General features: G+C 38.5%; 1 pseudogene; it reads right to left on the bottom strand.

Annotated features, from left to right (window-relative positions):
* Window positions 1-1366: 1366 nt before the first annotated feature.
* Window positions 1367-10035, bottom strand: LOC130860805 (tripartite motif-containing protein 5-like; annotated as a pseudogene).
* Between the last annotated feature and the right edge of the window lie 1616 nt (window positions 10036-11651).

Here is an 11651-nt window from a genome sequence, read left to right on the forward strand (position 1 = left end):
AAATTCAGGTCTTCATTTTCTTGTAACTAGGTGCTTCATCCTGAACTGGAGGATCAGGCATTTCAGTAAATGAAAAGACATCAATTTCCCTGGAGAGTCATTTGGGCATCAATGACCCTGGAGAATCATTTGTCAATAATTCAAGGGTGTAACAGGGAAGAGCCAAATCTGACCACATGTTGGATCTGTTTCCTTTACTTTAACCTTCGCTTCCCATTGCTTTAGTTCACTGAAAGGATGCTGTCTATACATAATGGCCCTGCCCCCTCTGCCTGAATGTTAAACAACAGTGCCTTTGTTAAGGGAAACATTCAGACCCTGTCCACCTGTGGATAGCTGCAAGAGAGAAGAAATTAACATATCCCCTCCCTGAGGCTGGCCATTCCAGGGGATATTTGCAAAACTTATGGCCTTTTTACTTTACTTCCTCATCTCCTCCTCTTCTCTGTGCTTTAAAAGAAAGTGGCATCCAAACCCTAATAAGATGATCATTTTGAGACATTAGTCTACCATCTTCTGGGTCTGCTCGCTTTCTACATAAAGTCATATTCCTTGCCTCAACACCTCGTCTCCGATTTATTGGCCTGTCATGCAGTGAACAGAGTGAATTTGGACTTGGTAACAAGAACAGATTTTTCCTAGTGAGTCCAAACCTCAGTTATTGTAGCAAAGGGGTGACAGGAAGGCAGAGGTCAAAGGACATATTTAAAAGACCTATTTTCTCTTGTTTCCAAGGATGAGTATTAAGACATAGATGTGTGCGTACATATACAGACACAGAAACTGGAAAAAATCCTCCTTGGAACCCTTGTCAAATCAAAGGTCATACAAAGGTAAGGAAGCTGGGAATTCTTGGGAATAAGCAGCGTTGAGAGCTGGTACACTTGATTCATTTTTTTTTTAACTTTGACTCCATTGGGATTAAAAATTCCAAAAGATGTGGGGATCCCTCCAAGCCCAGAATGAATATCCATGGCAGAAATAATTCCCCCCTTATCTCATTAATGGGAGATAACAGCCTTTTCTCTTCATTCCTGACAACTTTCTCCTCACCGCACAAGTAACGCTGACCAGGGCACACAAAACACCTACCTACACCATGGTTAAAAAATCCCACAATTACACTTCTGAGGCTTAATTTATCACTGTGAATGGTAACTTTTTAAAGCTGGGCAAACAGAGCTCAAATTGAAATTCTATTCATTGAAATAGAATTAGTGCAGAACAACAACAAAAAACAGCTATTAAGAAATGTTTATTTAAAAATTAGGTAAAATTTAAAGAAAATTTTGTCTTTATCTTGTTTCTTAAAACATAGAGAGGTTAATAGTGTTGAAAATAAACTATTATGTATTCTGAAAATGATTTATGAGGCTGAGGCAAAAATTATCCGTATTCTGGCCTTAGAATTTCTAATCCAGTAGCCATATTTAGGTTGATATCTCCAATACACATGTTGACAATTTCCAATGGTTTTAAGTGGTAACTTCATACTATATTCATGGCATTTTTCACCATATACTCTCAGGATCCAGACATGTTTCTTTGAAATGTCTACCTCCAATAATGTCTCCCTGATGTGACAACCAGGGAGCCCAGGACACCATAATCTTCATAGTACTCTTTCCAATATGTAGCATATCACTGGTATTTGTACACATATGTCACTTGTCTCTCACCTGCAGAAATGACAATATTTGATTTACCCATGGGAAGATTTAGGGTCTCGTGAACTATTGAAAAATTACAAGGTTAGGTGAGGGATATGATGTAATAGTTTTATTTGTGACATTTTGAAAGGGATCTTTAAAATAATTTAAGTGGAAATATAATATGGTTGTATGTATTGGGAGAAAAAAATGGGTCTTAAAATATGAGGCCTACTAGAAAATGATACATTCTAAAAGAATGAGAATAGGGCAGTTTGATAATACTGTGAGATCTCCTTACCCCAGTGGCATTGCACATCTGTCAGCTCTGAAATGATAAAAAAAACAAAAAAAACAAAAAACACATAATATTAAATATAAGCAAAGGAGACAGCACTGAAATCTATTTTCTTCCAGATTAAGGGAAGGGCTATGGTGAGGTAGTAAATTGGTGAAAGAGAGGATGAACCAAGCCCCTGGTCACCCCCCATAAATATGACCGTATCATCAGCATATAGTATCTGGGCTTTGCTGCCTCCATCCAGCTCTAGAAATTGGAGCCTCCTCCCCATTTTTCCTGCCCTCAAAAGAATCTCACAGAAACTCCCTGGGTAGCATTCCTCAAAATTAAACACTTGCTGTGTATCTCTCAGATCAGGAGCTCGAAACACTCTCCTTTGTTCCTTGGAAATAGTTGTTGGGTTCTTTAGAGTCAAGATCTCCCTGCCAGGGAAGACAAAAATTGACCCCCATACCTCTGACTTTTTGTCCCTCTAAAACCACTAACTTGCAATATTTTCACCCCATTGATGCACTTCAACTGTCTTCCCTGGAGACCCTGGGAAAAGAGTGGGCACCTGACCTTGGAGCCAGAAGAAATGTGCTCATGTCCACCTTCCCAGTTACCCTCTGCGTGACGTGGGACAGTCTTGACCTGTCAGAAGGAGAGTTTCTTCCTTCTATAATGGAATCATTAACCTCTACCCCTCTACCTCCTAGGGATCATAGGAAATTATATGAAATAATGGATTTTACAAGCCAAAGGTTTGGTACATTAAAAAAATTAATTTGTGGAAAAGTCACTGCATAGATATGTGTTCCCAGGGAGATGTCAGAAAGTGAGGATGCAGGACCTGGCTCCTGGGTGTTTGAGATATATCAGGTATAAGGACACTGTCTAGAGAGTCCAAGATTTTCAAAGGCTATATACCCCGCTAGGGAGCCCCTCAAAATACCTTGAGAATTCAGGTTCTCTGGAAACAATTAAAAACCTTTGGAAAAGAAGACATTATGAATACTAAACTAATACTAGTCTGACTTTTATGTGTGTGTAAAGAGCTTGATGCTGCCATGTAGGTGTGCAAATTCAGACACAAGGAGGCCACCTTTCTGTTCTGCTTCCTATAATATGTCACCAAGATGGATTAACAGTTTGCACCAGGGCCAAAATATTCTTTATGGTTCAAGTTGTTTTTGGAAATTTATACAGGAAGATATAGAAGGGCATGGTCTTTTCTATACCCAGGGCAGAAATTCAAATATAGAGAAGTTGTCTCCAATTCTGGGTGCTTGGAAGATAAGGAGAACTAAACCTTCCCATGATAAGTCAAGCACCTACTAAATATGGGAACTTGAGTAGCATAATGACACAGTGTGAATTAAATATTTGAGGTCACAGGAGTCTGATACTACAGTCCTTATCCTAACACTACTATTGACTACTATTGACTATTGATGCCATGAAATCCGTCTAGGGGAGCGGATTCCTGATCTCTGATAGAAAAGAATTTCTCCTCAGGATCAATAACAAGCTGTTGCTCATGTTTTAAGTCACAGAGTAACAGTTTATTAGAGAAAAGTACAAGAGCTTCTAGCACAGACACCAGAAGGGGGTGGAGAGACCGAGAAGGGGTCTTACATGGGTGACTTATATATCCCCAAAGGAGGAATTAATTATACCCCAACCTCTAACCTAAAGAATTACTTCTTTCTATAGGAATTTACAACTGATTACCAAAAACAATGCCTTAGCCTGAGGACTGATTGTTCCCCAGAAGGATCGTGATATTCATCAGAACAAGGAATTTCTTTACTCAGTGATCTGTGAAGTCCCAAGTCATCATTACCCTGGCTTACAATCAGGATTACGAAGGAGAGTCATGGGAATTGATCCTAAAGAATGAAGGAGCTTAAATCACAGTTTCCATTTCTTCTGCCCTTCCCTCGGCCAGGTCAGCCCCCGGAACTCTCACTAACTCTGCAACTTTGTACAACCAAAATTCTCTACTGTAGAATTTCTGTTTACTCTCAATATTTATGGAATAATCTAGCCATGATTTGTGAATAGAAATTTAAGGCCAATCTACACCGCATTTTTCAGCCCTGAACATTGTTTTATTCTTATTGGCCACCAGATACCTCTAGTGGCTTTAATTATTTTACAAAAAGAGGACCATCTCTAGTCTTCCACACATACCTTCTCATGATGTCATTTGCATCCTAGTGAGAAAAGAGAAAATACGAGTCAAGAAGTAATAGGTCCCCCCACTTACAAAGCTTCATCACATCCCTATCAGCCCCTGATTGAGGGAATAGAGATGTCTCAATGTGAGAGCCAGAAAGTAAAGATAAGAGTGAGGCCAATCACTCCAGGAGACTCATGTGATGTTGTCAGGTTTCTAGAAAAGTAAAAAAGCTTTGACCTGTGTGGAAGCATGGGACTTCTAGTATCTGCAGATGAGACATATTTATTGGAAAAGCAAGAGCCCTGTATACTGGTGCAGCATGAGATGATCTGAATAAATCATGGTTCTTTCATTTATTCAACAAAACTGTGAAGTCATATACTATTATTTGCCAAGCATTAAACCAGGCTTTGGAGAATCAAAGATAAATACACAATCCTAATATTCACCACTCACCAACCAAGTCATCTACTCTCTGGTACCCCATTTTCATAATGTTACCAATATTCACTTAGAAACTGTCTGAAAAATTACACTTACCTTTGCTTTAGTCTCTGCTCAGTTAGTTTAGTCCAGGGCCTTAATAGTTCAGGGCCATCTAATTTTCTTAAGCATGATATATATTGTCTTATTTGTTTGAACAGATATGTACCACTATATCTGATCCCTTTTACTTCAGACTTACTTTGGCATGTCACTAAAAGCTAGGACAACAGCTGCATTAAGAAAAAAACAATTTGCTCTGTATTAGGGCTCTTTTGTGTATATGACAAAAATCAAATAAAACTAGAAAAAGTAGAGAAAGGATAAAAAATGGAGGGGGAAGTGCAACTTCAGTCAAAGTTTCATTTTGAAGCTCAAATCTGGTTCTCAGAATCTACTCTGTGTCTTCCCCAATTCTATTTATTCCACCTATATTGACTTTATTCTTAGTGTATGAAGAAAACATGGATCTCCTGACTAAACTCCAGAAGAAAAGAGAGTTTCTCTTCCCAGTTATAACAAAAAGTTTAGATGCCTGCAGGCCTTACCCTGTAGGATCAGGTGCCCATATTAAAGGCATCACTGTGTTGTTGCTGGAGGGAAATGATGTGATGCTGCAGGAAGTGTCTATTTTTACTGAAATGAAGTTAGTATTAGTCTGAAGTAGATCATGATAAGGTAGGAAACATAGTGTTGTCATTACAGCAATCACAAGGAAATAAACTAAAAAAGTATAGTTAGAAAATAGGAAAGCAAATATTTATACTAGAAACATTTGTTTAACACAAAAGAATCTAGTTAAGGAGAAAGAGAAGAATGAAAAATAGAGTAACTGTAACCGTATGGAAAACAAATGGCAAAATGGTAAATTTAAACACAGCCATATCAATAATTGCATTAAAAGTCATGTACAATATTAATATGCCAATTAAAAAGGCAGAAATTGTTGAATTGGATAAAAAGAAAATTTCAACTATTGCTATTTACAAGAGACATATATTAGATCCAAAGATACAAACAGACAAAAGTGAAAAGATAGAAAACTATATAACACACAAGCTCTAATCATAAAAGAGCTTAAGAGTTTATATTAATATTAGACAATGTAGACTTTAAGATAATAAATATTACAAGAGAATGAGTTGGGGCTTCCCTCTTGGCATGGTGGTTAAGAATCCGTCTGCCAGTGCAGGGGACAGGGGTTTGATCCCCGGTCTGGGAGATCCCATGTGCCTCGGAGCAACTAAGCCCATGTGCCACAACTACTGAGCCCATGTGCCACAACTACTGAAGCCCATGTGCCTAGAGTCCATGCTCGGCAACAAGAGAAGCCACAACACTGAGAAGCCCACGCACTGCAACGAAGAGTAGTCCCCGCTCGCTGCAACTAGAGAAAAGCCCACATGTAGCAACATAGACCCAACACAGCAAATAAATAAATAAATAAATCTTAAAAAAAGAGAATGAGAGGGATATTTTATAATGATAAAATGCTCAGTATATCATGAAGATATACCAGTTATAAAAGTAAATGCACCTGGGCTTCCTCGGTGGTGCAGTGGTTGAGAATCCACCTGCCAATGCAGGGGAAACGGGTTTGATCCCTGCTCCAAGAAGATCCCACATGCCGTGGAGCAGCTAAGCCCATGTGCCACAACTACTGAGCCTGCACTGCAACTACTGAAGCTCACGTGCCTGGAGCCTGTGCTCCGCAACAAGAGAAGCCATGGCAATGAGGAGCCTGCGCGCCACAACAAAAAGTAGCTCCCACTCACTGCAACTAAAAAAAGAAAACCCACGCACAGCAAAAAAGACCCAACACAGCCCATGCAATAAATAAATAAATAAATAAATAAATAAATAAAAATGTAAATGCACCTAACAGCAGAGCTTCCAAATATTCAATGTGAAATTAAAAAGAGAAATAGACAATTCAATAGTAATAGTTTCAGATTTCAATGAGTCACTTTCAGTAATGATGGAAACCACCAACTTTATAAAAGACATGGTCAATACTATTGTACAACTTGACCTAACTGACATCTATAGATCATTTCACCTAATGAATGAAGAATACACAATCTTTTCAAATTTATACAGAAAATTTTTCTGGATATAGAGAATTTTAGGCCATAAAGAAGTGTCAGTGAAATTAAAGTTTAAAATAATAATAATAAAAAATATGTTCTCTGATTACAAGAGAGTTAAATTTGAAATCCACAGCAGGAGTAAAACTCAGAAATCAACAATGATTTTCTAAGTAACAAAACACTCTAAAATATCCAAGGTCTACTTAAAAAAAAAAAAACTACAAAGGAAATTTGAGAATAACTTGGACTGAATGAAAATGAAAACAACACCATCAAAATGTATGGAATACAATTAATTAAATGCACTTTTATCATTAAACACTATATCAGAAGAGATGATTTCAAATCATTGATGTAAGTTCCCACTTCAAGAAAATAAGAAAGGAAGAGTAAATTAAACCAGCACACCCACCCACACAGACACACACATACAAATGTGCACAAATATGCTCACGCACACATAAAGAAAACAATAAATGTGAGAGCAGAAATAAATGAACAAGAAAGGTAAAAAAGCAGACAAAATCACTGAAACAATAAGCTTGGCTTTGAAAAATAATCAAAAAAATTTAAAATGTAACTAAACAGACCAAGAAAAAATTCTGTTTATATTTTGCCAATATATAATAACAAAAAGAGCAAATCAACAAAATTAGGAATAAAACAAGGGGCATTAGTATGAATATTACAGAAATTCAATGGATAATAAGGGATTTTTATAACTAACTTTATGCCTACAAATTGGACAACTTAGAACAAACAAATTCCTGTGAAGACATACAAAAACTGACTCACAGACTGTAAAAAATCTACATAATTCAAACACAAGTAAAATGTTTTGAACCTTTCCAATAAGAAAAACCGAGAGTGAGATGGATTCACTGGTGAATTCCATTGACAATTTAAAGAATAAATAACAGCCTAACAAAAATTTTCTTCAGAAATAAAGACACACAGTGTCTCACCATATTGAGCAAAAATAAAAAATCTCTTAGAATCTGAAGTGAATGTGTTTGTCTGTGACAGAGATAGATCACGAAGAGGTGCCTGATAAAATGTTAACACGATTACAGATAAATGAAGCCTATAAAAAAAAAAATCACTGAACACAAGGAATCTTATCTCCACAGTCAAATTTTGCACTGAATTTGGTACATTAAAAAAATGAAATTTTCTCTTCTTATTCATGCATTCATTTAAGGCATTCAATTATTCTTATAACCTCTGAAATAGATGCAGGGGAGGGGTACCACACGGCTAAAGCAACCTTAGTGTTGACACCAGGAAGATCACAGCAACACAGAAAAAATGAAAATTTAGTCTTCATTTGTATCATGTCTCAGATGTTGGGGTTTCTTCCCCAGTCTTACCTGCAGCATCTCCAGTGTTGACCCCTGCGAACGATGCTCCAGATCTGAGATGAGATCTTTCACCAACTGGCTCTGCTGGACCAGCTCATGCTCAGAGTCTGCCAGGTTAATTAGAATCAATCCCTCCTCACTCTTCAGCTTTTGCAGTTCCTTTAGCTCCTCACAAGCCAGGATACCTCTCAGTTTTTTAAACTCCCTGGACTTTTTTGTCTCTCATTTTGTATTTGATTCTTCAGGAATCAGAGAGAGAGAGAGAGAGAGAAAGGGAGGTATTCAGACTGTCAGACAAAGAACGGGAACCAGAAAAAGAACTATTGTAATTGGGAGGTTCCCACATGGAAGTGAGGTAGACGGAGAAAAGCAATTCTTGGGCAGCCTGACTTTTATTATTATTTTTTCTCCATCTCATTCCAAAATAATGGCCTCAAGTCTGTATTACTGAAGCTGACCCTGTGCCAAAGTGGGATCCATGGGTGTGGCTCAGCCTTCACACAACTGTCTGGGATGTTCAAGCCTCCCTGTATTACTCCTGACCCCCTAGCACCATCTTCTGACAAAAGTTGAACACTACACGATGAGCCATTGCCAGATGTCTCTCTCAGAAGCGACAAAGGCTAAAACACATGACAGGAATGGAATCTGAAATTTACTAGTCATCCTCACCAGAGAGTCCCTCCATATGAATACCTCCCTTCCAGTATCTGTGTTCATTTGTGATATGTTCATTTTTCAGCACCACCCCTTGTCAGGGAAAGGATGACAAAAAGTCAAATGACTTAACTGTCAGGGAACAAAGAGGAAGGCAGCTCCTTGTGACTAACCCAAGGTCCTGTCCTTATATCTGTCTAACTCCCTCAGAAAGAGTCTCCTCCTACCTTCCAGGTAGCAATCTCTTCTCTGACTTTACCCTCCAACTTCTCAGATTCCTACTGCTCCTTTCTCAGCCTCTCCAGAGCTACCTGAAGTTTCTTCTATAGAAAAGAAACACACCAGAGTCAAGCTATGGGCTTTCTCAGCATCACTGTAGAGGGTAAAAAGGCGAGAGATGAGACCAATTTCCAAAGAGAATAGACTTTACAGAAACTGTGAGAACAACAAACGGAGCCTATGACTTGGAAGTAAACCTAGATGAGGAATGTATTCTTTACAGCTCAAAAGTTAGAAGTCACCATCCTCTCACCAAAGAAGGCTGGTTCTCTTTGTTCTGGAAGAAACCAGATCCTACAGTAGGGAAACAACTTACATTTCAATCCACCCAGTGTCCTAGTTATGCTTCCTGTTCAGAGGCATAATGAGAGCTTCTCCTGGGCACCAGATCCTAACACAAGGTACAGAAGGTACAGAAATGTCTACTTCTGCCTAAGAGTCTGTGCGCAGGGTTATTTGCAATTGGGGGAATGCACAGAAATTTCCTACAGACATCAGTAGATGGGCATAGAAAGAAAAGAGATCACAGGCATTAGGTTCATGGTGACCAGGTAATTAAAGTTTGATGCAAAGTGGAGATTTTCCCTCAAGTACCATTTTCTGCCCTGTCTTTCCTCCATTCTGGTCTCTTACCTGGTACTTCTGGACAACCTCCTCCATGAGGAATGTGTGGTGACCACAGTGCTTCTGACACTGCTCACCGAGCCAGCAAATGACCTTCCCATCCTCCTCACAGTAGCGAAGGAGTTTCTCTCCACGGTGCACACACAGATTTCTCTTTTGCTCCACCTCTGGGTTCAGCTTGACCTCTCGGAGCCTCTCCACTACCTTGGCCACATGTCCATTAGGCTACAGGTTCCCAGGCTGGTAAATGATTCTGCACACAGGACAGCTGCTCTCCACCTCTTGGCCAATCACTAACTACTTGTCGTTTGCAGTGATGCTGGCAGAAGGTGTGGCCACAGCCAAGGATTAGGGGTTCTTTCCAAAGCTCCACGCAGATGGGGCAACTTACCTCCTCCTGCAGGTTCACCAGGATTCCTGAAGCCATGGCAGCTGCCCCTTTGCTTCTACCTGTCCTCATTTCTGAGAGTTCTCTTGCTCACAGATCGCTGCATGATTGGGAAGGTTAAAAGGAGACAGACTATGAATGATAGAATTATGATACTAATTGTGTATATATGAAGAATACGCCAAGACCAAACTATTGATGGACAAAAAGGAAACATGGAAATACGAGGGGGGGATCTTGGCCACCTGGAAAAAAGGACATTTAATAATAATTTTAAATGCTTTACTCTTGGTTCATGTCACATGACAACTTTCATCTTTGTGCAATTATCCTTTTCTTAAGATTTACATATATATTTAATTAAATTGACCTTAAGTCATCCTATAATGTTTATTTCAACAAATAGCTCACTGTGTGATCACTTCTGGAATATTTGTATGACTTGGAGCATCTTTTAGGTATAATCAGTATTCAAAACATCATTAAACTTTACTGTTTGTGTATCATGAGTGTCTATAAAATATATTACATTGGGCAAATGATAGCAAAGAGATATATTTCATCTATATGGTTTCCATCTCACATCGTCAATTACCAATAGACTGCATGAATTATCATCTCAAGTTGTGCAATTATTCTTATTAAATTTTACTAAAGAAAAGGATGACCTGAAGCTTTTCTGTCAAGCTCCCTGTGTGACCCACCATCTTTCCCATGCCCCAAAACATCCTCAATATTAAAAGCTGAAACCACTTAATGCCCTCAGGCTTCCATACCTGTTCTTCTCTCAGCATGGAATGCTTCCCCTGATATCAGTGTGGCTCTCTCTTACACTTCATAAACTCTCTCTTAAGTGTTCTCTTATCACAAAGATCTGCTCTGATGACATTTATAGTGTAACCATTGCCATCATTTGCTGGACATTTATCCTTTATTTCCCTTATTATCATGACATAATATATGACAATGTGTGTCTGTACATAGTAAGAGCTAATCCATTATCAAATATGTAAATACAAACGGTGACTTACAAAGATCATGTATCTTCAACACACAGAGCGGAGTTGAACCTAATGTATTATGGGTCCTCCTTCAGAGGCCTGTCTCCTACCCTACTGAGCTAATCACAGACAAAGGCAACTTCATGGACCCAATTAATACCCAATGCAACAGGGATGTGGAAATGAAGTGATACAGACCAGCTGGGAGGTGCTGGAAAGTCTTCAGTGTATAAATAGTGATATCACCTTGGCCTGGAAATATGTCAAGGACATTGATAGGAGTCTAAAGATACGTGTGTGAGGATGGTGGGGAGGGAGGTGGTATAAATACTCATAGGATCACACAATCAGATATCTAAATGTAAAAACACAGATGAAATAGCTGTCAGTCTTGAGAAAAAAGTCTCAAAATATTGGGCAAGATCATTCAACTAATTATCATTGAAGAAGTGTCATATGCTAGCAACTGGACTAATACCCATACACAGAAAGATGAGTCTAAACAGAGGGTTTAAACCACTATTAACTTGATATTCACCTGGAAAGTAAGAGTAAATTAAAATTCAGCCATACATATATATATATATAAAATTTGATATATGTATGTATATCAAAAATTATCGGCACTCTGGATGTAGAATTTATTTTAATTAA

Source organism: Hippopotamus amphibius, chromosome 9 (assembly GCF_030028045.1).
Source record: "Hippopotamus amphibius kiboko isolate mHipAmp2 chromosome 9, mHipAmp2.hap2, whole genome shotgun sequence".
Taxonomy (NCBI): Eukaryota; Metazoa; Chordata; class Mammalia; order Artiodactyla; family Hippopotamidae; genus Hippopotamus; species Hippopotamus amphibius.